We start from the raw sequence: 27,911 nt of genomic DNA, 5'->3' as shown, positions 1-27,911 counted from the left end.
CCTCACCAATATTATGGAGAAAACTCCATGTCTCCTGACTGCAAGATTAAGTCAGACACCTGTGTTCTCATCAAAACATCGTTCTGGTCCAGGCTTTGCTGGTCAGATCAGGGTTGCTCACCAGGGACCTCCAAACAGCCCCACTCACAGGCTTTACTTCACCTTATAGTTAGGCTTTTCCCGCTATTTCTTCCTCATGGATAAATAATTCTCCTCCATTAAACTTTTTTCCCATTTATTCCAGTTTCACTGATTTTACATGCTTGGTTTAATTTTGGCCTTAGATACCAAACCCTTGGTGAGCCAGCAGCATCTGTCCCTCTATTTTTTTTTGCTTCTTTTGCTTATATTCAACTCTTTCACAACTTCCATAGTTTCTGCCTTTCCTGTCTTAGTAGTTTAGGCCCTGGTGTCTTGGGGTGACTTTATGATGTGTATCCCATATTGCTGTCCTATGCCCAGGAATTAATTTTGTGCCTTTCTATGCCTTTAAACTGAGCCTGAGAGGGGAACGAAAAACTTGCGCAAAACTTCTTCAAAACAGTTTGCAGCTTGTTCAAGGTCACACAGAGATAGAGATTTTTTTTTTTCAGCTGCGGCAGGGGAGCGAGGAATCACCCAGCTTGCTGCTTTCCAGTCAGCTTTTGGCCAGTTTTTTTCAGCTTCTTTTTCTCTGGAGAGAGACTGAGAGTTGAACTTTTTTTTCCTTCCCTGGAATTTTGGATTTCCTCCCTTTTCTACTGGACTGCTTCAACATCAGAGGATTTTCCACCAAGCACAGAGGGCCTGGCCCTGGGCTAAGCCCTAGCGCCAAGGAGACCAAAGGGAGGACTCTAACACTTTACCAGGTTTTTTCTCCACAGCAAGAGATTTTTATTATTTAGCATTATTTTCCTTTTCCTGTGTGTTTGTTAAATAAATAGATTTTATCTCTTTCACTTTCCTTTGAGGAAAATTTATTTTTTCCCGAACCTGGTGGGGGAGGGGTGGTTTGTAACCTGCCTTCTCTCAGAGGATATATTTCTAAATTTGGCCAAACCAGCACACCTGGTCAGGTGGTGCAGCTATTTTTCCCCTTAGGTTTGCTGCAGGATACAGAAAATGGTCATCTTGAAACCCTAAGATGGAGCCCTGTGGAACTCCACTGGTGACATGTCACTAGTCTGATGTCACCCCATTCACTGTAATCCTTTGTGCCCAACCCGTGGGCCCGTTGATCACCCATAACACGATGTGTTTATCCAATTGTGTGCTGGACACTTTAATATAAAGAACAGTGAACTTCTAAGGGTGCTTTAGTTGATGCTGGTAAGCACACTCAGATGGCATTTTCCATAGTTCCAGTACATTCCAAGACTCTTCCATATCTAGCTCATCACACAGTGATTTTTATTTCGACTAGATGACCTATTAAAGAGGAAATCCCTGCTGTCACTTTGAAATTATGTCACATTGCTGTGAAACAGCAATTCAGACTATAAAGCAGTAAAGCACTGAAAGCTTTATATTGTACAAGTTTAAATCAAAAATTGTTTATTTGTATTTGCAGCAGTTACTACTTAAAACTTCAGATGAAAATTCCATTGTTCTATAAATAACTATAAATAACAATACTTCCTTAGACTTTTTTTGAAAAGTGTTCCCCTTCAACAATAACAAAAATATCATCTGTCATTCACAGAAAGACATACTGGTTAGAAGGTGAAAAATTACTTGTTTAGTTTCTTTCTTTGCTATTTGTTTTATTTCTGTCTTTTTTAAGCCTTTTTTTTGTTTGTTTTCTTTACATAAATTTGCAAGGTTGATGAAGCAGTTAACCAGCTAGGACAGAGGCTAATTTCTCTGAATTACTCCTTAAGAGACCGCAGAACCCTGTAAAATCAGCTATAAACTGAAAAATCAGCTTTCATGAGTTGAGTGTGAGTTTTGAAAAATCACTGGAAATTAGTCCTGAAATAATATTAGCATAGTAGGACAATAGAAAGAAGCTGAGAAGTAAACTGAAAGTCCAGGGAGAAGAGCATAAGTTTTTTATTTTGTGGACGTTACTTATGTGGGATATTATCAACTTCTTGTTGTGAGGAATTGCAACTTTAAGAAAAAACTGAGTTATTGCTCAGACAGTGCAGTGATAGCGATGACTGTTGTACTAGTTTGAAAACAAACCAGTGGGAGGCACCAAGTCAGAATAACAATTAAAAAAAAAATAAAAATAAAGGCAGAAAACACTGGGTTAAACTGACAGAGTCAGGATACAACCTGACACCCTGTTAGTCAGGGTGGTGGTAGCAGTCCAATAAAATGGTGGCTGCAGTCCTCCTGAAGTGGTGGATGTGGTTCTGTTGAAGCAGTGATCCTGTAGAAAGGGGCTGCTCTTCCTCAGAAGGTCCAGTGGTGGCTGTGTAGCTCCTGTCCTCTGGGAATCCAGTGGAAAGGGTGTCTCTCGTGTTTGGAATCTCGGATTATATCCAGGATGGAATTCTTGGTTCCTTCCTCTGGGTGGAGCATCTCACAGTGGGATGATGAGTCATGAGGCCAGGCGTTGATGGGCTCGTTAACAGATGATGGTTTGGAGGGAGTTATCTCTGAGTCATGTGGCATGGCATTGATGGGCCATTAACAGAAAGATAGTCTGGGGAGAGGAGGCAAGGAAACACTGCCCCACCTGGTTTCAACAGCTCATGAGGATGGTAATAGAATACAATGCAACCCAGGACACTGTGTAATTTTTTTCCTAAAGAAACAGCTACAGAGAAGAGTTTGTTTAAAGCATAAATAGCAACTTCTCTCTGTAGCCACTGAAATTAAAAAGTTAAGTAAGAGAGAATGTTAGTTGAGCAAATAATATATGAGTTTTGTGTTAAATAACTTATTAGCACATTATTAAATTATTACTCAAGAAGGCATACTAATAAACATAAATATGTAGCCAAAATCTTTTTGGAGATGGATGGAATTTCACCTTTTCTGCATCACAAATTGGAATAAAAATGTAAAATTTCAGTATTTTTTTGAAAAAACCCGTGTTATATTTTTGTTTGTTAAAGTAAAAAAATCTTGATAAGAAGAAAAAGTTTTACTTTGGTAGTATCATTTAGAATATATTATACAGTAGTCTAAATGACAATGCAAATATTATTGAGTCATAGATGTTAAAAGATGTCCAGCACCAGTCCTGATACTGATTCTTGATGAACACCATTCATCATTGCTCTGCGCTTGGACATTGAGCCGTTGACCACAATTCTATGAGTGCAACTCTTCATCCAATTCCTTGTCTGTTGAGTGGTCCATCTGTTAAATCCACGTCTGTCCAATTTACAGACAAGGATGACATGCAGGACAGTGTCAAATGCTCTGCACAAGTCCAGGGAGATGACATCAGTTGTTCTTCCCTTATCCATCAACACTGTAACCCCATCATAGAAGGGTCCAAATTTGTCAGGCACAGTTTGCCCTGAGTGAAGCCTTTGCGGCTGTCAACAATCACCTCCAGATTTTCCATGTGCCTTAGCATAATTTCCAAGGGGATCTGCTCCGTGACCTTCCCAGGCACAGAGGTGAGACTGTAGTTCCCCAAAATCTCACTTTTTAAAAACAGTGGTTATTTTTATAGTATTTATGCTTCCCTTTTTCCAATATGAAGTGTTTTGACACTACTGAGTCTGTTACAAAAATTCTGCTTATTTTTTTTGCAGTTTGGAGGTGTGGGAGAGAATCTGTCAGAGTACAATATAATACTAAGAAAATAACTGTCCTAAAAAAGGTATCAGCTAACAAATACTTTCATCAAGAGTATTGAACTGTGACATGGCAACTTCTATCAAAGTAATCAAAATAGAAGTGCAGGTGTTCAGCATTATCAAGTGTTGATATTAATAGCTAAAGGTGATTTTTTAGGCATTTATTAAACACTTTTTTTATAATTAAGGAGAGGTAAATTGGGTAAATTTGGGAAAATAAAGGTGTATTGTGATACAGTAGGAAATGTCACCACTTAAATAAAAGTTCTTTCTCTTCTCAATCTAGACAGTAAAATTTACTAATGAAGCTTCACAGAAAGGAGCAAAAAAAAAAAAACTGCTGTTTCAACAATTATGTTATCTAATTCACTGCAGATGAACTATGGATCATCATCAGTGGAGCAGGAAAGGAACCATTGCTTGTTTTAGTCATATCTGAAGAGCCAAATCAAACACAAAAATCTAAATCATTGAAATCATTCAGTCTCTCTTAAAACCTTGAGTCACCAGTTCTTAGATAAGTCATCATCATTCATAACATTACTATATCAGAGATGTGCATAGCACTTAGAGTGTTCATTTAGAAAAATAGTTTCATCATCATCATTCTCCTAGTTTCACAACATCAAAAGTCTCTGCATTCTAATCAACCTTGACCAGATAAATTAATAGAATGTTTCTCAGAAGTGTTAAGAAAACACAATTCCTTTTGGTTTATAATAAAACTTCTAGGGAAGCAGAAGTACCTTTGCTATCAGCAAAATATTTTGTAAAAGTAAAAAAAAAGCCAACAAACCCCAACTTTACAATCCAGTTACAGGACAGCAGTATCATTCTGACAGAAGAGAGAAAATTTATTATTGTCAACAGTGATCCATGTCTACATGTGATCCTTTCCATATGTGTCTTTGAAAGCCATATACTGAACATAAGTGAAAACAAAATTATTTTCCATTAAAAATACAGATAAGAAACTTGGTTGAACACAGATGGTTGAAATTTTAACTTACATCTTGTGTGAAAAGAATAGGAAATATAAAAATTGACGTGTATCTATTGTTAATGCACTCTACTACTAGAAAGTCCACCTGACGCTATGGGGGCTGGTCACAAGGCAACTAAGACTGCTGTCTGTTTAATGGTTAGACAACCTTCCTCCAGACAGAAGTAATAACAATCTGAAAAATATTCTCAGTGAAGAGTATTACACGTACTAAATAAAGAGATTTTGTAAAAAGCATTAATTTAAAAACTACAGAAATTTCATTAAGATGCTAAAATGTCAATTGCAAAAGTAAAAACAGTGTGTCACATTAAAAACATGGACAGATAAAAGAAATTTACCTTAGAAAAATGCAAATGGATATACCTGTTTAAAATAAATTCTGAAACCAAAGCAATAACTGTACCATCTCAACAGGCAATCCTGTAATATTACAGCTGGTGAGGGGTCAGTAGCTCTGACCGAGGAAGAGGTGACCGGTCCAGAGAGATGGTCCCGAAAGGAATCACCTTCCTGAGGCCCGGTGTCTTCCCTCAGCTGCTAGCTAGGAGGGCCGATGCAGAAGCTGTCAGCTCTTTAGTGATTGTCAGCTCGTGATTCCAGCTCAGCTCTGCAGGGCAGCCTCCAGGCCAGACCAGGGAGAGAGACAAGAGGGAGAGAGACAAGAGGCTCGTGTAGCTGTTCCACACGAGGTGGCTTTATTGGTCCGGTGAAAGGGAGCCAGGGACGAGAGCTCTCCTCTCGCAGGGGCAGAGGGCAGCTTTTATAGGGATACAGGGGGTGGGTGTCAGAGGGTAAAGGCCAATGGGTTACAAAGGATCTGCATAGGGTCTCCCAGAGGATTCTGGGTCTGTCTTTTCTCGCTGTAAGTACAAGGTTAGCTGCCTTCCCAGGGAGTCCTGCTGGGAGATTGCTCCATCTCCTTATCTCAGCAGACATCCCTTCAGGGCAGTGGCTGGGCATACCCTACACTGTAAGAAGTTTTTGCCTTCAAAAAATAAGGACTTCTTTCATTTAAAGATGTCTTAAATTGGTATTCCAGAGAAGCACTGAGACTAGCTGTGCTCTCAGTTCTGCTGACTGACACATATATGTTTGACAAGGCATTGATTCTGGTAATTCTTTTTCACCCCAGAGACAGTCACAGACAGATATCTCTGTGCTTGGGAATGATGTTCCAGTCTAGGAATTCACCAGAAGATGTTGGTCTGACAGAGAGACCTGAGGCACATACTTTGTGAGGAAGGGAAGGGACATTTACAAAACAGTTTATTCCCACTGAGTTTCTAAAACATAGGCTTTAAAAATTTAGAATTCTTTGTTGTTTTAGGAGCTAATCTTAAAGAAGAGGTGACAGAAACTCTGGCTAAAAACATTGACTGATTTGGAACCCAGTTACAGATGTAGTAAAAGATGCTCTGGACCCTCTGTCCAGTAATTCCTTTTCTGTCTTGAACTGGACAACCCAGAACTGGAAACAGTACTTCAGATGCAGTCACACCAGGGCAGAATAGAGGGGGAGTGTAACCTCCCTCAACCTTCTGGCCACACTCTTCCAACACTCAGCCACAGAACTTCCTGCTGCTACTACCACCTGCCTCACTGACTGAGTTTGTTCCACTGAACTGCTTTTCATTCTCTGTAATCAGAAATATCAGCTAGATTACTCTTCCTGTTCATGTTATTGATATGCTTGGGTTTTGCAAGGCTGATACTTCAAAAAAATCTTTGATCGGTTAACTTTAATTTGAAAGGCAATAGATGATATACCAGACTTGAAGTAGCTAAAGGAATTCTACAAGAAAGAGGGAGAGGGACTTTTGACAATGGCATATAGAGATCAGACAAGGAGGGATGGCTTCAAACCGAAAGAGAGTAAGTTTAGATTAGATGCTCGGAGAAATTCTTTGCTGTGAGAGTGGTGAGGCACTGGAAGAGGCTTCCCAGAGAGGTTGTGGAGTCTCCTTTCCTGGTGACATCAAAAGTCCTCTGGACAAAATCCTGGGTAATGCACTCCAGGGGGCCCTACCTGAGCAGATTCTGTGGTTCTGTGACCACGATTTTCAAATAGCAAACCACTTCATCAATTTGCAACTAAAAGTATTGTTACTGTTTATTTATCCATGTATTTTGAGAAACCAACTTACCATTAAATCACTTTGTAATCAATGTATTGAATCCAATCCATTCATTCTGCAGAAAGATGGGCAATTCACGTATATGTGTGCAGTTTTACTCATACAGTTATGACATTGATTGTAAATTTTCAAATTTTATTGGGCTTTATTTCTATTTCAGTAGGTGAATTTCACTTCTACTAGGAAGAATAACTAGAATTAAGAAAGTCGTGTAGGTAGTTTGTGTCCAGCTCAGTACAGGGACATATGGGATGCAAACTTCTAACTCCATTAATCACTTCAAAACAAAAAATCTATCTTCAGGTAGCAGGTACCATGTCTATAATTACCTTTGAAATGGATTAATATACTTTTTCATATTCCTTTGGTCATGTAAGCTACATCTCTTGCAAACTCAGCCAATTTTCTTAAGACTCTATGAGCTACCAATTAACGCAAAAGACTTCTGTTGATACAGCATTCCAGACAGCAATTCAAGTCAGCTCCCTTTACAAGCAGCAACAACAACCTATCTCTCTTTGTTACATTTTCAGATACAATTGCACTTGAAAAGTGCCCCTAACTAACTACTGTGAATGGCAGTAATATTTTGAGACAGGTATTTGTGGATGGCAAAGAAAGGACAGCAACCTTCTGCTTTTTGTCAGTGTGATTCAGCTTGAAGGCCCAAGTGAAACGTTAGCTTTATTTGTATAGGAGCACAGGCGAATGAAATCTAAAAAGAATGTGTGTCATGAATACAACAATACACTTTTTGGCATATTGAATCTCCTTTTCTATTTCTACATATGTCCTGTGTATGGGTGGGTTTGCCTTACATCACGCCTGATTTTCAGATAAACCTATAGTTTATCTGAAAATATTTTTTTTTCAGATAAAATATTTTATATTCAGATTTTATCACTGCTGTCACATAAAAAAGTATTTGTTCCCATTAAAATCACCTTGAAGTAAACTTCAGATTTATCTATCTTATATTATTGGCTGCATTCTGTGCTATTGCACAGCGAAAAGAGGAGGAAAAAGAGAATATAAATGTCAGAGCCCTAGTCTGAGACTAGACTCTTGAGAGCTTTCTTAGATCTTCAAGTTTAGACATAGTGAACGTGGTTACAGAACAAAGTAGCCATGTATATTCAACATCATTCAGCTCTTTTATATCTGGAAAAGCTAGACTTGGCCAAAACATGCTCAGTGTCTGCATTTTCAGGTATGGGGCAACTGGGTCACAGGAGATTGACATATTACTTCACCAAAATCCTGTACAGAAATGTAAACTCCTCAGAAACTGACCAAACACAAATTTTGGGGTAGAAAAAGCAGCAAGTGGATGATTAATCCTCCCATGACCCTGAAAAAAGTATAAAAACAGAGAGATAAAAAAGAAAAAAGGGAATAAATGAAATAAAGGGGGGGGGGGGAAGGAAAAGGGACTAAATGAAATAGTGAAAAATATCAGACTCGTAGTCCCTAAAGTTTTGATTCATTGCACATGATGCAGAGGAGTCTATAACAAAGAAGGATCTCTGTGTGATTTTGGCAACATACATCAATCTTACGCACAGAACTATCTCTAAATACAAGTCGAGAAGCCACAGTGATTTCTTGCCTTTTAATTTTGCCATATAAGCAATGCTGTGAATTTGGTTTTTTAAGGCAGAAATACCTATGCACTATAAATTTAACTCATTTTATAATGGGTTGTTTGTTATCTGACCTGATGCAGATGTGAACTGAGAGTAAAAGACCCAATGCATTTTCAGAGCTCTGTGCAAAAATGAGTTTTCTCTTTGACCCAGTGCTTCAGAAGTAAATACATACCATCATTTTATCCCTTTAGCACTGAGAAAAGAATACTACATTGAGCATTCCTATTATATCCAAAGTAGTTAAAATAAATTCCACCTTTCAGGAAAACTATTAATTGAAGAAAATAAGAGTATATTGATTGTTATTTAATTTAGAAAAAATAGTACTAGAATTCTCTCTGTACACTTAAAAAAAAAATATTGTGGCAAAGTCACACTGTAAAGAAATTGAAATATATTTAAACTCAAGTAATTAAATTCCTGTGAACTACTTATTAAAAGAGTATCCAGCAAATTTTCCCTCATGATTAATAATTGTACATGCAAATAGAACTAGTAAGATATGTGTAGAATATCTGGAAGTATTAGGCAGAGGGTGTTTTTTCTGACTGGCTATTTCTGTAGGGTTCCATGTGAGCCTTATTTTCTTCATTAAAATTGTTAGGTTCTAGTTAAACTACTTTAAATTCACTTCCTTAAAACCCTCCCATTTTTTCTGAATTCCAGAAAGCAAATACCATGTTTATGCTAAAAGATAATCTTGATGGGTTATTTAATTTTTCCCCCTCCAAACTCTACCTCTTTACAAAAACAAAAAATTAGGTACTATACGAGATGTTGTATTCTAGATGATTTAGAAAATAGTTTCTGCGGTGTACTCTATGATTTACTGACTCAGAGTTTGAAATTCTTGCAAGTCACATATCCATATTATGTTTACAAATTAAAATAATAACATTCCCCAGAACTATAATGAGAATCTCTTAGTAGCATATTGCATTATAATTAGCTGTTTGTACTTGAATCTGAAGGGAAAAAAAACATTGCACAGATTTAAATGAAACTAATCTGATCTATAAATTAATTAGAAATCATTGTGAAGTTTAAGTAGCCACAACCAGTTGTTTTTTCAACAGTTATGTGAATAAATAGTTTAATTTTAAAATCTATCACTATTCAAAGAATTAATTCTCATTGTCCAAAAATTTTAGCTCAGTTTTTACTTTAAATTCTATTTTTAGTGTGGTAAGGATTTTAGTTAAAAACATGTATTTACAAATGCAAAAAATCAACCAATATGAAAACCCATCATCTCTACATGTTAATCATATTTCTCTTATTTGTTTCCATATGAATAATTCATTAATTGTAGCACACATGCCTGTGGCAGTTTTGGTTTCAATGGATCCTCATCTTTACAAATTTTTTTAAAATTCTTAACCTACTTCATTTTAATAACACCATACAAATTTACTGCTGTCAAATCATATTAAATCACAGTAGGCAAAGTCATAAGCATATTATGTCATCAGCTAATGTGTTTAATTTAGAATAGCTTCAGTTTGCAATTTGTCAGTTGAGGGTTTACATAACTTCTTTGTGGAGCAGGTGTTTGACATTGAATTATTCTTTTACATTGTGTAGTAATGTAAAATGTTCAGAGCATTTTTCTCCGTTTCAGGCAACTGCCCATGATATTGACACTGATGTTCTAATGCAGCTCATTCCTGCCAGACATTTTAATCTTCTCTGCCTGGTTTTAAAAGACATTTAAGGAAAAGTATTCATCTTTATGCTGGCTCATACTACAATTATTACAAGGGTGGGAACTTGTAACAATGTGCTGCAGCCTGAGAATTATATGTTATTTATCAGCTTTGATCAGTGTTTTGGAGCTTCACTGCTAATGGAAGGGATAGATAGCAATTATATAGCACCACTGAGGTGCTATTCCAACTTGATCACAGTTTTGATTCTTTTTCTTCTTTTGCTCTAGAAACGAGTATGTTTTATGATATCTAATTTCCTTTTACATTATCACAATCGCTCTTTTCTGCTTCAGTTATAAACTATCAATAACAGTGCCTTAGTTATTTAATGCATTATGTGAAATATTTGTATAAGATATAGAAGACAGGTACATGCTTCAAAAGGGTGAGGACATTTTTACTTCTTTGTGAGGACACCCATATCCTTCTCCTCAGGGCTGCTCTCAAACCATTCTCCATCTCCCTCTATATTTGTATTTCAGATTGTCCCAGCTCAGCTGCAGGATCTTGCACTTGGCCTTGTTGAACATCATGAGATTTGCACAGGCCCATTTCTCAAGCCTGCCCAGGCCCCTCTGGATGGCATCCCTTCCCTCCATCATGTTGACCACATCCCACAGTTTGGTGTTGTCGGCAAACGTGCTGAGGGTGCACTGGATCCCACTGTCCATGTCACTGACAAAGATGTTAAACAGTCATATAAAAACATATAAACAGCCATACCAACCCTTCAGGAATGCCACCAGAACATGCTTAAGTGTTATTCTTTGTTCTACAATTTTAGGATGTGGCTATCTTGTCCTTATTGTTTTGGTTACTGTTTTGTATAACATGTATTGATCACAGTGGGTTTTAGTTTTCTTTTCAGTGTATTCTGCAGCCTTACAGTTTCAAACACCCTTTTTCCTTTTAAGTTATTTATTTTTCCAGAAAAATGCTGACAAGCACACCATGAAGTGTCTGTCATGTACTGTGGGATTTGGCACCATGAAATCCCTCCTCGCCGCCCCACTCCTGCCCACAAGAGTGAGTGAAAAAGTAGGCATGGTTTCTATGATGATCTTCACCTTGTCAAGAGGAGAAATGAAATTTATAAATGTACCACAACAGGTACATTATTGTTAGGTTTCTAAGGTCAAGGGTGACCATTAGTGAAGACTCAACTCAAAACATTGCTAAAAAGTCATTTCAGTTTGGAGTACTGCATTATCCTGCCCACATCTAAACCAATAGATTTTGTTCAGACCAATTCTTCAGAGAGTATGATAAATCACTCCAACTGTGTGTCAAAAGTGAGTGCATATTTCTAAGAAACTTGAGGTTTAGTTTCTTCTCAGAATTAGATGTATTTTCCTTGTAACCTAGAGCCTCTGGATGCTCTCTGTGCTATGTCCCTCAGAGCTGAGAGAAGTCTCGTGGGAGAGAATTATAAAGAGACTTAGGAGAAATTACCATTTCCAATATCCAAGCAATCTTTACAACTCGACTGTACCATTATATGTTTTATGTCTTGCTTCCTGTCCCCTAAGGTGTAAGGAAGGTGAATCTATTGTGAGGAAAAATCTCAAGCTCAAGTATTAGATTAGAACCTATATTCTGCAGTTGCTTTGAAAAGATTAACATGATTTACACATAAACATCTTTTGGGTTACATGTTTTCTTTATGAAGGAATATAGGAACCAGAAGCAAGGCTTACAGGAAGTGTAAGTGCTTCTTCAAAGCATATGTACATTTATAGTAAATCCAAGAGACGAAAACAAATTGAAAAAGGGATTTTCTAAAGCATTACTTGATATAAATACTTCTGAAAAAATGTAAAGAAAATCAGTCTCAAAAATGGGATATACTATTTTTAAAATTAAGCCACTCAAAATTGAAACCCATTATTTGCATAATTTCATCCATATTTCCTGGATTTGAATGTAGTAAGAGCAAGAAATTTCAGCTCTGTTTAAAAGAGATTTAGTTTCTGACAGGATTCAAGTACAAAAATGCAAGAATGCACAGACCATGGAAATGATGTAACAGAAAAATGACAATGTTAAGAAAAGTGGTTTGTGTCAAGGGCTTAGAACTAATTTTTAAAGAAAAGGTTAAGCAATAAGATAATCAATGAGGAAAAAAGACCAGGTGGAACATCCTTTAAAACTGTAAAATTTTCCTGTTCACATGCACCATATTAAAAACAAGTGAGAGTAACGAAATGTCACAAGTAAAAATCAGTAAAAATAGCAATATATGTATTATTAGGACTATTACATCATTATATCAAAAAAACAGGGATAGATTTCAAACAACAGTATATTTGTTTCTGAAATAGAACCAATATTACTGAAAATATCACAAAAAATCAATAGGTATACATATGTGTTTAAAAAAATACAACTTCACTTTAAAGATTCAATTTAAGCAATGACCTTCAGTAGGGTATAATTGGAAGGAGTAAAAAAGATGAATTAAATTTCCAAAGTTCATGTGTGTTAACAGACATTAACTAAAATCCTTAATGTTTTTCTAATAGATACAGAATGTCCTTATGACAGTTATGATTTTTTAAAAATTTTAGTTGACGGATCAAATAAGCTTAATAAATTTGTGTGAGAATAAGAATAGCTGTTAGGTTCCTATTTCATTTACATTAAAACTTCATGCTTCAGAGAGGTAATACTTGAGTGTTTCTTAGGTTTATCTTTTACTCTTGGATGTCTGGATCCGCTTTATATAATCCTTGCTCTTCCACTTTGCAGATGTTCTATTTGTAGTGGCAGACATTTTTCAAAAAAAGTGAAAGATCCATCAATTTGATTAGTAACTCTATAAATGTCTCAAAAAAGAAACAGTGAAGAAGAGGCAAAAATACCTAGAAATAAATTTACTAATTAGCATAGTATTTAGATAATTGAGTTACTTTTAAATGAGACAGTTTGGGCAATGGAAGCAAAATATTCTATCTTGGGCTCCACATTGCTATAGTGAGCCTAGCGTAAATTGGTTAGCTAGTTCTGGTATTTCATACATCATTATAAGATGATGGTCCTCAAACTGGATCTGGTTTCTGTGTCCGTACACCCCTGGGCAGGAAATCATCATCATCCCATGCCATGCCCTGGCCCTATCCCAGTTATGCCTCTTGCTTCTCTCCCATCAGCTTCATGTCTGACAGCCTTTCCATCCTTGTAGTTTGTTCTGTGAGGACTTCAAGTTATTTCATAAAATATGAAGAAAAAAGTGAGAAAGACAGATTAGGGGCCATTTAATTAATTAATTCAATATATATATAAAACCCAAATATTCATATTTAATATTGGAAAACAAAAAATACCATCACCTCCCAGACTGATGAAACGTTCATGAAGGAAAATAGCAACATGACTAGAACGTGGATCTGAAGCTGTGTCTTACAGGAAAAGTAAAACACACATTTCACTTACTGTTTTCCTGAATGCCTTTTCAACTGCTGTCTAATAGATGGTTATATATTTGAAAACAACACTATTCACCCTAAGCAAGAAACAAATAATTTTCCCAGAATGGAAGTCTGATCCTTTCAAGTATGGGTTATATTTTTAGTCAGAAAAAGATATATTTTTAAAAATTTATTGTCTTATGAAATCCCTTGTTGGGCCAAAAATATAATGAGATATCATCTTTTATCTAGGTAGCAACATTAAGAGCTGATTCATGAATTCTCATTTACAGATAGTTTGATTTCTGATCCAAATACTGTCCCTAGTTCTACACTTGAGAAGATGCTGAATAAGACTGCCATTCAACTAAAGATGCTATATATAGATAATCAAATATATTGACAAAATTTAATTGATGCAAAACTTCAGTTAAACTTTCCAAGGTTAAAAAAGAAGTTCTTAGTATGTTTTTAAAGTGACAGTTTGCTTTTACCATATATACATAGAGTGTGACTAGATTGCCCTACAAAAATGTAGGTTTTATACACCTTTCTTTGTATCCCTAAGTGTTGAATAATTTCAAGCATTAATTTACATTTCATTATTGATGCAACAAGCAATGACTTTCCATTAAAAGCGATTTGTTAATACATCTCTCTGTATTTCTAATCTTACTTTCTGATAGCTATCGTACATTTGCTAACCTTAGTGAGTGAAAATGTCAACAATTTAAACAATTTTGTTCAAATGAAGAATGGTTACTAGAAAGTGCTGGATGAAATCAACTACTATTTTAAAACCCAGGGTTTATTTTGAGGTATAATAATGTTTAATAACAATATCTACATAAAGTAAGTTTGAATAAACATCACTACTCTTTTAAAACAAATTGATTAGGTTTTGCATGTATGAAGTTCATTTTTAAACTACAAAGATACAAACCATAATTTTTATTTTATTTTTAAACTCATGTCTTTTTAATACTTATTCCATAATGTCTATCCAAATGAAGAATGGGAGGGCAAGAACTTGGAAAAAAGGCACCTGGATGCTTCTTGGAGGAAAATGCCAAATTATAACAAACCTCTCCAAGTTCCACCAGCTGCTGCTGCTTCATTATGGGAATGTTCTTGTTTTAGGGAGGAGATGTTGCCAACCATATCTGGAAAAGCTGAAGGAATAGAGAATACCCTGTCAAACAACATTTTGTAGCAGTTCTTTGTTCCTAACCAATATGACTTAATTTTATAATTTCTACTCTTTTAAATTCAAATAATAAAAGAAATAAATCTGTCATCCATGTATGCCAATACCATACATCAATGAAAACCCCCATTTTGTTACAATACAATTGGGAAAGTGTCATCATACAAGACCAGCTACAGAGTCTCCTAAGTGTACATTCCAGTCAGAATATAGATAAGACATTGTGGGTGATAAATTGCAGTCAACCCCTTAAACCAAACTGCAATTCTTATTCTATGGATAAATATCCAACCTTTGAGCTTATTATCTGACACCGCACATAGAAACAAGTCTGTCTTGGGGTGACTTTATGATGTGTATCCCATATCGCTGCCTATGCCCAGAAATTAATTCTTGTGCCTTTCTATGCCTATAAACTGAGCCTGAGAGGAGGAAGGAAAAACTGAGCAAAACTTTTTCAAAGCAGTTTGCAGCTTGTTCAAGGTCACACAGAGATAGTGACTTTTTTCCCCAGCCAGCTTTCAGCCAGTTTTTCAGTTTCTTTTTCTCCGGAGAGAGACTGAGAGTTGAACTTTTTTTTCCTTCCCTGGAATTTCGGGTTTTTTCCCTTTTTCTATGGATTGCTTCAATATCAGAACACATTGGGAGGACTTTCCACTGAGCACAGAGGGCCTGGCCCTGGGCCAAGCCCCAGCTCCAAGGAGACCAAAGGGGGGGCTCTAACACTTTACCAGGTTTTTTCTTTACAGCAAAAGATTTTATTATTTAGCATTATTTTCCTTTTCCCGTGTGTTTGTTAAATAAATAGTTTTTATCTCTTTCACTTTCCTTTGAGGAAAATTTATTTCTCCCGAACCTGGTGGGGGGAGGGGTGGTTGTGCCTAGAGAGGATATATCTCTAAATTTGACCAAACCGGAACAAAGTCAGACAACACTACCAACACATTTTTAAATGAAAGACTTCATAGGAATGAAATAAATTTATACAGGGAAACAACATAGTGGAAATGTACTAATTTCTTATTTCAAATCTCTTGACTGTTGAGTCTTAAGGCTTCATTTTCCACAGCTGTTGGTAGAATTGTAAGTATATTGGTAGTCTAGACAAATCAGAATATTAATGAAGAGAGATGTCCTATGAAAGTTTCCATATTTTTGTCTAAAATATTTTTAGACTCCAAATGCATCTACCAACTTCTGCAGATTATAGTGTATAAGACTGAATACTCATATGTTTTTGTACAGGATTTGCTATGCAGGGGTGTTTCATTTGGGTCTACAAATCTTTAGACAACAGTGTCATCTTTTAATAACTTATATTTCCATTGTTTGAATGGTGTTTAAAGAGGATGCAAAGGTCCTTGAAGAAGTCCAGGGAAGGGCAACCAAGCTGGTGAAGTGGCTGGTAGGCACATCCTGTCAGGAGCAGCTGAGGACTTTGGGCTTTGTCTAGCTTAAAGAAAAGGAAGCTGAAGGATGACCTCATCATTTGCTACAGCTTCCTGAGGAGGTAAAATGGAGAGGGAGAGGCTGACCTCTTTTCCCTGATATCCAGAGGCAAGTGTGTGTGAATGGTTCAAAGCTGCATCAGAGAAGGCTCAGACTTGATGTGAGGAAACATTTCTTTACTAAGATGATCATCAAATACTAGAAAAAGCATCACAAAAAGGTCATCAATGCCTGTTACTGTTCAAAAGGCATTTGTACAATGTCCATAATATCATGCTTTAACTTTTGGTCAGTACTAAAGTGGTCAGGCAGAAGGACTAGAAAATAATTGTGGTAACTTCCAACTGAAACTGTTCTATTCTATTTTTGAGATAAATGTGTAGTTCTCTTATATTCAGAAAAAGTCTTAAATGAATACTCACATATAAGCTCAAAGGTTCAAACCTGGAAGTCATGAAAAAAAACTGTTATCAATTCATTCATTCATGTATTCATTAAGATTTTTCATAAACTTAGAGGCTTGACTAATAATGTTTTAAATTTTGGCCTTGGAAAGAGTTTTAAACTACTCTTTAAGAAGAGTGGACATGTGTTATTTTCCTGAATTTTTGTTGAAGATTTTGGGCTGGGTCACAAGTGTTAGAATAGCCTCGGTTTTTAAACTGCGCACCTCCTGACATATGGTAGGATCCACAAGGGGAGAAATGTGTTCTTGTGGCAGCTACAAGTTACCATATAATCTTCCCAGACAACCTAAATTTTCTTAGAAGAACTATTATACAGTCAAATATCCTGCAAACACTTTTCCCATGTTGCTCTCTGGAATATTATGGATCAAAGTTTATTGATGTCCTTCCCTCCTGGACATTGGATCACTGGGCTTCATCACAGTAACTGTGTTAATGCTTACTCTCAACAGGACTGTTTGTATTTTGTGAGATGTTAAGAAATTCTTCTAAGTGATAATCCTTTGTTCTTGATACAGCTGTTGCAATAGGAATTATTTGAAGTAGATTTGAAGTAGCTGGTTGGTAAAATTTTTTACTATCCTAGAAGCAATTATGACACTGATTTTCTTCTTTTTATTAAAGATAAAACTTACAGATTTGAAAAAGTGCTTTAGCGAATGTTCCTGCATAATCTTTTTATATATACCTACTCTGAGCTCAGATTTTAAACAAAAGTCAGTGTTTTGTTCATGATTTGTATAGTGCTTTCATTTGTTTTTCTTTTTCTGTCTCCCTGTGTTTCTGCAACCTTGATTTACAGCTGGTTTGCCTTGATTAAGTCTTTTTAATATTCTAGAATATGTGGTCCCACAGCTCAGACATTTTTTTCCAGTAGTGAAATTTGCCAGCTGAAATTCTCCTTTTTTATTGCATTCTGCCTTTAAACACCTGCTTCTGGGAAATGATTGGATGCTTTTAAGCAAACTTCATCACATAAAAGACATTTATAGTAAAAAGAGTGACTTGTCTCAGCAGGAAATGCAATTTTCAAAGACATCAACCATAGGAGACGTCTACATTCAACTATGTATTATGACAAAGAATTTGGTTTCTAGCAGCAGGAATATCTCTGAGCTATAAGAAATCACAATGCTCTTTGAAACTGGAGAATATGCAATCTGTCCTATGCTGGAGATATATTTAAGACGTGATTAGACTTCTTTGTATAAAAGGGTAGCTGAAACAATGGCTGTCATCACATAAAAGGTGAAGAGTGTGAAGGTGGTCAAAAACTAAGTACATGGAATAAAAAATGGTTTCATTAAAATGTAATATTAAAAATAATGGATATGGATATGTCTGAATGTGGGAGCAATGCTAAAGGCATCAAGAGAAGAAAAATAAGATGAAAAAATGCACAGTATTCTGGGGGGAAATAAATTTGGGTTGCAATCCAGGAAGAGGATTTTGGCTTCCTTTATGTTACATGTTCAGAAGAACTGAATTTTGTAACATTTTATGTATATAATAAGGACTGTGCCAAATATATTTCATCACTAATTTCTTCTTTTATTCAAAGGGACTTTAGAACTGGCATTCATAGTAATTAATTCAGTTGGTTAGAGCATGATGCTAATAAAGCCAAGACTGTGGGTTCAATCCCTGTGAAGGCCATTCTCTTGAGAGTTGGACACGATATGCTTGTGGGTCCCTTCCAACTCAGAATATTGCCTAATTTTAATGAATTAAGCTGAATGAGGTGCTGTACTAGCTCACAGACTGCTGAACAACTGCTCCTATGGTTTAACTGTTAGGGATCCCAGTTGCATGATTTATCCCACACCAAACCTCAACCTCCCAGACAACGCCTGAGTGTGGCTCAGGAGAATAATGGGCCAAAGGCATCATGAAGGAAGATACCTTTTTTTACTGTGGAAGAGAATACAACCATATGGAGATGAATTATACTAGGTCATTTGTTCGCTATCAAGCAACAGGGCCTGTCCCTTTTTACTTACTGGAATAGACACAACCTATGAGCCTTCATATCAGTCACCTGAAATCAGACATTGTGTTAGGTGCAAGACGATGTTGCACAATGCCAACCACTTACAGCATAAACACTTAAATTGTCTTTTCCCAAACTATTAATACTGCACATTTACTGTATAGAAACAATTTTTAAAGTTTCAAATAATAATTGCCTAATTACAGAATCACAGAATCGCAGAATATGACAAGTTGGAAAGGACTCACAAGGATTATCGAGTTCAAGTCTTAACCCTTCACAGGACCCTCCCCAAGAGTTATACCATGTGCTCGAGAGCACTGTCTAAACTCTTCTTGAACTCTGTCAGGCTTCATGGTCAATATGGCCAAGACAGCTGCCAATCTCTAATTGCTCATGAGATTCACTCTGTTGACCAGCAGCAGATCAAGGAGCGTGTATTTCCAAGTTGGCTTCCTTAGGACCTCTTCCATAAAGCTGTCATCCGGGTTTTTTAGGAATCTTCTGGCCCAGGTTGTACCAGCTGTGTGATGCTCCCAGTTAATTTCTGGCAAGTTGAAGTCATCCATAAGGAAAAGGGCTGTTGACTTGGAAGTGTCCCTCAGTTCCTCAAAGAACAAATTCATGAGCATCATTGTCCTGGCTGGGAGGTCTACAGCAGACTCCTACAATGACATCTGCATTATTTGTTGGACCCGTGATTCTCACCCAGAGACTCTGAACTGTGCCATTGACCACTGTGAGCTCCATACATTCAAACCCTTCAAACACAATGACAATCCCCAGCTTTTTCTGCCCTGCCTGTGCCTCCTGAAGAGCCTGTAACCATCCAACAGGGCACTCCAGACACAGGACTCATCCCATCAGGTTTCGCTTACACCAGTAATGTCAACTCTCTGGGACTGGGCCAGAGCCTGAAAGTCCTCTTGTTCACTCCCCATGCTATGTGCAATAGTGTAGAAACATTTCAGGTGTACTACATTGGAGCCAACACCTCATGAAGCAGACTGAGACATCCTGTTAGTGCTCATTTCCTCAACTTCTGGCACACCATCCCATCACTCATTACTGGCGAGCCTGGGTTTTAACCTTTCCCCCTTTTAAACCAACTTTTAAATTAATACTTCTGATGAATGTGTTATTCATCCACTTTTTTTGCAAGAACTATTAAATCAGCATTTTATTTCAAGGTTTACAAAAGTTTAAAAGAAATAAAACAAAAAAAAAGAGAAATAAAAAACAAGCAAGCTTTTTTCTTCTTTTTTTGGTGAATTCAGTTGTCCTCAAAATATTCTCATATTTACTTTAACATTGTTTTATGCTGTAATATTCCTGAACTAAATTTAACCAGTCTTCATTTATGGTAATCAGTGTATATGACTTAAACTTATATGCAGAATGAAGCCCTCTTTGTTCCAAAGAGATCCCAAACAAATGATTGTCATTGCTGTGACTATGGAGACGTCATGCAGAAAGTCCTTAGTCCTGCCTTACAGTATTAACTCAATCATCTTTCTTGGTTTTGCCCTAACATGAGAGTTTAGTGATCACACTCACATTTTAGTCTAACATGTCCCTACTAATATTTATCCTGACATAAATGTTAAATACTTTGGTAGCCAAAATATTTTTGACTGGCCATTTTCCAGTGGGAAAAAAGGTATAGATCACAACCTGAGGAATGCAGAGAAAAGAATGATATCCCAGAAGAGCAAACTAAAAAATGCAGTAAGTCCTTGCCCAACTAGACAAATACTTTTCCTAAATTTAAGTTCTTTGAATGTCCCTTGCTACATTCACCTCTCTGCTCAATACAGATCTGCCTTGCAATGAGATTTTCTTAGTGGATGACCAGAAGGGTACAGCCATCCCCAGTAAAGCCTCATGTATCAAAAATTCTGGTGGTGACTGCAGCAAAACTTGGAAATCCAGTTGAATATATTTTATGCATATATCATATGGTAACAACCAAAGTTCTTATAAGGTCTTGACATAAAACCAGAGAACACAAAAAATCATTTAGTCTTCAAACCAAGCAGTCATTTCCTGGCATCACAGTAAATCCACTGTTTTCCACAAATGTTCACTGGCATTTCTACATGCAATTTGTCCTGTGGTTTGTGCATAGAATTAAATTTCAGCCACTTCTACTGATCACATGGAGAACAAATGTAAAGTATAAACATATCCCTGCCAGAAGCAGAAGAGGCCTAGTCAAATCAACCTCTTGTCCAATTCTCATTATCAGTTCACTTTTGTATACAACTCTCTAAGTATTATATCCTGCAGTCTTCCTTGATGGGTTATGTAAATTTTGAGTCAAATCCATAAAGCTGAGGTAGTTGATGAAAACAGTTAGGAAATGGCCAGAAGGCAAATAAGATAGTAGAGGTACTGATTCTTCTTTCTCATTCTTCATTAGATTACTACATAGAGTCTAATTGCAAAGAAAGCATAGAATTGTTACGAAGTTCCATGCAAGGTTTAAAATATGTCATGTTTAACGGTGTCTCTTCCTCTCTCTTTTTTTCTCTGACAATGAAGTACAGAGAAATGACATATTTCTGACCCTGCAGGAAGCCAGGAGATCAGGGAGGCAACTGAAGGCAACCTATGACATTAACAAGATGAACTCTTTAAACAGAAACTCTGTTAAACTGGAAGACAGTACTGTTTATTTTAAGCATATTCTTAAGTTAAACAGATGTCCTTTAAATAAATGACAACCAACCTTTGAATTTGTATAATAAAGGACTGCATACAAGGAGGAGGTATTGTGTTGGAAATTAATAAAAAATGTCATGCAGTTCATCATCTTACACAGTACAAGTTATGACAAGCTGAAAATTCTTGCAGCCTGCCACACAAACCTGGCGAAAATGAGAGATTTTAAATAATTAGGCTTATTTGATATTAAATATAACAACACATTGTGTCTCTCGTCTGGCAGCTAAGGTTCTGAGCACCTGATTAAGGCCTCTGAAACAAGTCCGTAGAATGTAGGCAGTTAGATCCCTTGAAAAGAGAATTCCAAATTTACATTAATATTTTAGTAGGGGAATCTGTGGTCCAGTCAGCATTGTCATTCCAGACCAGCAAGAATTGCAAGCACCTTAGCTACTTTTATTTTTGCATGGGGCTTTTTATTTGAGTCGCTAAACATTTACGTGTTTCAGTTCTGCTCTTTCAACAGAACCTAGAGAGAAATTTAAATTCCCAAGAGGGTTTTGATATTGTCTGAACCTACTTAAAATATATTGAATTAAACAAAAAAAGCACATTAGATATTGGGTTTTTTTCCACTAACATTGCAGGCTAGAGAAGTTCTACTGCCTATACACAGCCTATAAGACACTGCAAAAATTTTGGAGACTGGACTTCAACTTTCATTCCTTTGTTTAAGTGTCTCCCTTTCTCAATATGTATCATACCCATAGTTTTTACTTCTTACATTTTATCTTCTAAACATATAAGCCTTCCTATTCCTTCTTCTAGGCAAGGAATAATGAAGAAATAAACAAAAGAAAGATTAGCTCCTTAGCTCAATGATTACTCCTCAATTACTTTTGGTGTGGTTTAATATGTAATTGGTTTAGTTTTTGACATTTCACCGACTAAAATGGATGCTTAGTTCTGGATTCAGGACCAAAATGTAAATATACATTTCTAGAAAAGTCTCATAAATATTGTTATATATCCCTGGGTTGCTACTTCTTTGCTATTCTACTATACTTATTGCCTCTGACTATCATATCCTTAGGTATTAACTGTTCCAAGCAAAACCCAACCTAGTTTTTTGTCTTTCTTATTCTTTTCTTTGCAGGGGAAAGCATTTCAGGTGAATAGGAAATTATAGGTAACATTTCTGATGATTAACTGGTGCAGTCACACTAATCAGACTGTTAGAACACTGAATCACCTTTCTCTGCACCTCTCTCCATCCTTCAGCTGCTTTAATTATCTAAACAGCAAACCCTCTGAATCACTCACTCATAGGCAAATGTATGCATTTTAGGAACGCCTATATTAGTATTCCTTATGTAGTGATTGCCTTGACAGTAATAGATTAATTTTGGAAGCATAGTCACAATCAAATATGTAAAAAAGACTGTATGGATATAGCTGAGCATAACATTCCAAGAAAATGCAGACAGTATCAAAGATCAATACAGTATCAAAATCAGAATTGATATTTGAAAGTTAAACAGAACTAATCAGATAAAGCAGTGACAGGTATCTTTAAAAGACCTGTGTTTAGATACGAATTCTGATCAGTTAGCATTTGGAAGAAGTTCCTGAACGCTTCCTGATACAGTGACTACAACAAGAAAAAAACGAGCTGGAGGAGGTTACAAAGAAATAATAAAGAGATATAATGTGAAGGAAATACACTAAGACCTAGGTGCAGAAATGCAAACTCACACACACGCACACACTAATGTGATCATTAATCCTTGTGACGTCTTAGTGTAACATCAAATAGAATGTCATATATGAAGTATGAAGGAATTTCAAGGCCCAGTTTTCAAATACAGATTTCTAAATATAACTTCTTGACTGTATATTTAGGCATTAACCATATGTGTTGGTAATAAATTAACGCTGACTAGCTAAAACATATATCTGGATACCTAAGAAAACCCAAACACCTCCTCCCCTCTCCCAAGGAATATTTGAAAGTCAACAATAGAGAATTACAGAATTCAATTTCATATAAAACGAAAACAAAGTATGATCTGGATTTTATTAAATTATGCTTAAAATACAATACAGCTATTTGGAGCTTGCATTATAAAGTGCCAGTAAAAGCATTGCCTAAAAATACCTTACCCATCCTCATTCCTTCTAATTATCTTAAGGTCAATTTAAAAAGAAAATAAAATAGGTGAACATGAAGGAACACTATAAATTCTAGACATAAATAGAGTGTCTTATACAACAAGCATTTGTAAAAATGTATTAAAAGAGGAATACATCATAATAAGGTTTTAGAAAAAAGAAACCCTAAGGCAACAGTAAATATGATTGCTAATCTGGTTTAAAACCCAGCAGAAAAACTGACCTCACTCAAGCTGCACCTCTTCCCTTGCCCCTTTTCAACAGCAGGGGACAGACCCCAAGTGGGAATCACATTTCCTGAAAAACTCACAATAAACACAACAATATCAATAAAAGAAGGCACCAAAGAGACAATGCTCTACCCACAAGTGAGTATTCACCACCCAACAAACAAAAACACTTCTGAGAGAGACGGGGAGGAGAGAGGAAGAGCCTGGCACTGTTTTGTAGACAAAGGCAAAATGCCATCTGTCCCCACGCAGCCCATCACATGGCGCCCGGGAGAACAAAGGCAGCATGAAGGACAGGCTCTTCCTGCTCACCTGTCTCTCCCCAGTCTGGACACAATGGAAGCCAGGGACAAAATAAAACCTGGGCAGCCGTTTCGAATGAGGAGTATTGCAGCCAAGCTGCTCACTCTACACTGCCCAGCCAGCTCCCTCTCAGCAGCTGTGGGGGTGCGGGTGCTGGTGTGGACTGGAGCTGCTCCAACCTGTAGTGGGCAGATTTATCCCAGTGCTGAGCAGCCACACAGTCCTGATCCTGGCCTGGCACATACCTCCCACAACAACAGCCCGACAAAGAGATGGACGCCCTTCCTCTTCCAGCCCCCTGGCGCTTCCTGCTGAAACCACGGCCCCACTGTGACTTGGGTCATACAGAATTAGACAGTGCTAGAAACACCACCCCTCTTTCCCTCTGGACCCAGGACAACTGCAATAGCCTTACACCTTTTGATATTATCAGAAGAGTTTTCTGCATTGGTTTTATTTTTATTTTTGTCAGTCATAGAAAACATAAAAAGTCTCTATGTTGTCATCTTTGGGGAACTTCACTTGGCTGAGGAAATTGTTTCTCCAGTGCAAAGGTTTCATCTTTTCATCTCAGAAAAGTTTCTGAATTTATCTGGTGCATGGTCAATAAGACAAGAATTAAAAGACACTACCATTTCTAAACTAGATCAATTGTGTACTATTGCATTATATATTAGTCTCTATTTAATCTTAAAGTGGCCCAGAGGTATCAATTTACAGTATATTTAATTTTATAAATGTTGCTCTAATTATATATATTAATTCCAGTGAAGCAGAATTGTAAGTGCCTAGAAAGCTGTGTCAGCAAGGGCATCATGTGTTTGAAAAAACAATATGTGACACATCTGGCTGAGTTACAATACCAGTATCACTGAAAAGATCTTGAAGCAGTGGAGAAACCACAGCATCTTGTCACAGCCTCAAAGGCATTAACAGCTTCACCTGGGACCCTCACCCACCGTTGCACACAGACCTAGGACACCATTTCATCTCAGCTCTGGGGCTATTGCATCTCCCCAAACAATGCTGTAGAAGCACCAGTCTGCAGCCCTGTCCTGGTCCCCTGGATATACCCCTCAGCACTATGATTTGGCTTGCCTTCATCTGTCCTTGATTTCTTCTCCTTCTGCTCCCAGGTGAGATCCTGAACCTGGTTCATCGCTAGGCCTACTGATAGACCCTGTCACCTGTACTCAGCTCTGCCCCTGTGTTCAGTCCTTGCAGGATTTTCCCCCACCATCATCAGGAAAATGGCCTGCACAGAGCCAGCATTGGCTCTCAGATTCCCATCCCTTCAGTCCCTCACTTCTCCCTGGCACTACACTCTTAAAAAATCTTTACCTTTATGTAGTCTGAATTCCTCTAGTTTTCGATTTTTGAAGGCAGTTTTTGTTGTTCTGTAGTCAGCTAAGCTATCTTCTTTTCTGTTACAAGCAACTAGAGATCCAATGTTTATTTTTACTATTTCTCTTAAGTAATAATGCAGAGGTAGATAAATAAAAATAGGTTGGATTTTTTCCCCTTATGTGTCTGTTTTTATTGACCATGCCACAGATTTTGTGGTACAACTTGATACAAAATGTTAGGAATGCTACTAAGAATTGAATTTTGCTTATGGCTATAGATGAACGAGCAGGATTGTTTGAGGACTTTCCTACAAAAACCTCTGAAAACTATTATTTTCCAACGACACCGTAGGGATGAAAAACACTATTGGTTCTGCTACTACTATAGACAAAGGGATTTGGTGACACACAAATGTTACTAACACTTTTGAGTCTGTACTGAGCTAGAAACCAAAGTATGGTACTAGAGGGCACAGACTTGCTAGAAACATCACATTTTTGCATCAGGCATAAAAACATTAAATCAATGATTGTGAAAGTCTCATATTTGTGCAGACATGAAAAGCATTAAAAAAAACCCTTTGGAAAATATTTTACCCTCTTGTACTGCAAATATCCATTTCCATCTTTTTGCTAGGTTTCTGAAATCCTGGAATGTCGTAATGTGGTTGTATGTTTTAATGGTTTAACCCAGTTACTCCCTTGCCCCCATTCCCAGTTGGTACACCCCGAACTCTAGCCACTTCCCCAGTGCTCCCCATATGGTTGTTCTCCTCCCCTTGTTCCAGTCAGTTCTCCATCAATCACCCAGACTCCTCCCGTTTTTCCCGAAAGTTCAGTGTCCATCACCTAAGCCCTCCCTGTTTGTCCTTATATGGTCCTTGTCAATCCCCTGAGATCCTGCCCCTTCTGATACCTCCCCTCTGGAAATCCCCAAAACCTCAACGCCCCATTGGGGCATGTAATTCCTTTGCCTCCACCCCTTAAGACTATTGATCCACGTGAATGCCTATCCCTGTCCATATCTCTCCCCCAAAGACCCCTATTGGTCCCCTGTCAGGCCATCCCCGTTTATACCCTCCCTTTATAAGTTGTTGCGCTCATGGTCTGTGCTTGTGCTCCTTGGACTCCCTTCAGGCAATAAACTCGAAACTGTATCCAAAGGCAAGCCTCCCTGCAACCGTTTTATCCTCTCCCTCGTCCGGGCTGCTGACAGCCACAGCACCTGGGGCTTCAGCTCCCCTGGGCAGAGCTGGACTCCAGAGGAGCAGCTTTAAAGCCTTGAGCCTTCGGCTGCTCCCCACTCCTGCTGCACACCGCAGGTGCTAGCCAGGCTGAAGAAAGAGGTCACTGCGACACTGGAATATTTAGATGATATCTTTATTAACTGAATTTCTAATCTTATTTAAGATCATTAATTAATATTGCCTCACAACTCTCTCTCTGATATTGAGCCCTTTGTTACAACCCAAAAGAAGTCATATATGTTCATTTCAGAGATAAGGAACCTCTCATAATTGAACCATGCAGGTGCGAAAGTTGTCCTGTGCATTCCCAAGTATTTTCTCTGTAGTGCAATAATACAAGCATGTTCCTCAGGCAGGAGAGGCCCTGAGTCCGTATGTGGGTCCTTTACTTAATCAAATTATAAATCTTTTCTGTAGAAAAGGTTCTATTCCCCTGAAGATACTGTGGACTCCCACATAAGGGACTGTGGGGAGACACTGCAGACCAAAGCATGGAGGGCCTTGGCAGTGCCTAGCAGGCATCCTACTGTTGTAAACGAGGCTGAGACTTTTTGAAAAGAAAAGCCAACTCGTTTATTTATTAACAACTGAGAGTGGGAACCCAGGATAAGCCCACGCTCTGCGCGACAAGCCAGAGTAAACCAACACACAAAAAGGACAGTGCAACCCACTGGGTGCTCACTTGCACCCCAAGTTCCGCAGGAGAACCCCAGATAAAGTCCCAGATCCGTTCTTATGCCCTCTGTTGGTTCACAATTGGTGGATTTTGGATCCTTCTTCTGATTGCCTTGCTTCCAGGGGTTCTATTGGTCTTTATCACGATGCATTTTTGTCCAATCATTTCCTGAGGGCGTCAAATGATTGGATAATCCTTTATCCAGTAGCAGTCCAAGATGTTGACATCACCTGCATGAGGTAATTTTCTAGTCCATCACATCATCAAATACCCAATTGCGTCTCCACCTGGTGCTCACACTCTGATATTACACCTGGACAGTCTCGCAATATCCTCAGTTAACATGCTCATTTATTCAACTATCAACTCCTCTCTTTTATATCTCATCCAAACAGTGGCAATCAACACCCCAAAACCGATTCATTTATTACACTACTACACCTGGCAGAAGTAGCCCTTAAGCTTTTGCAGTAGGGCTGGACACTGAGATGGACCAATTTGTCGTACT

At 37.5% G+C, this 27,911-nt stretch overlaps 1 long non-coding RNA gene across 3 annotated transcripts in view; it reads right to left on the bottom strand.

The window, feature by feature from the left end:
- The window catches only part of LOC121668468, a 77,466-nt gene that overhangs the window by 31,819 nt on the left and 17,736 nt on the right, over nt 1-27,911 (bottom strand). The window contains exons 2-3 of one of the 3 annotated variants that reach the window (XR_006017392.1): nt 14,735-14,821; nt 8,880-13,438 (exon numbers count right to left, since the gene is read on the bottom strand). This is a non-coding gene — a long non-coding RNA (uncharacterized LOC121668468). Of the gene's footprint in view, nt 1-8,879; nt 13,439-14,585; nt 14,822-27,911 lie in introns of those variants that run through there. The other 2 variants (XR_006017393.1, XR_006017391.1) reach the window with 2 other exon arrangements.

The sequence above is a fragment of the Corvus kubaryi genome, unplaced genomic scaffold (assembly GCF_017639235.1).
Source record: "Corvus kubaryi isolate FWS band 111438036 unplaced genomic scaffold, C.kubaryi_AGA036_p1.0 37385, whole genome shotgun sequence".
NCBI lineage: Eukaryota > Metazoa > Chordata > Aves > Passeriformes > Corvidae > Corvus > Corvus kubaryi.
The sequence above is the reverse complement of the archived record's forward strand: the minus strand, read 5'-3'. Positions and strand labels throughout refer to the sequence as shown.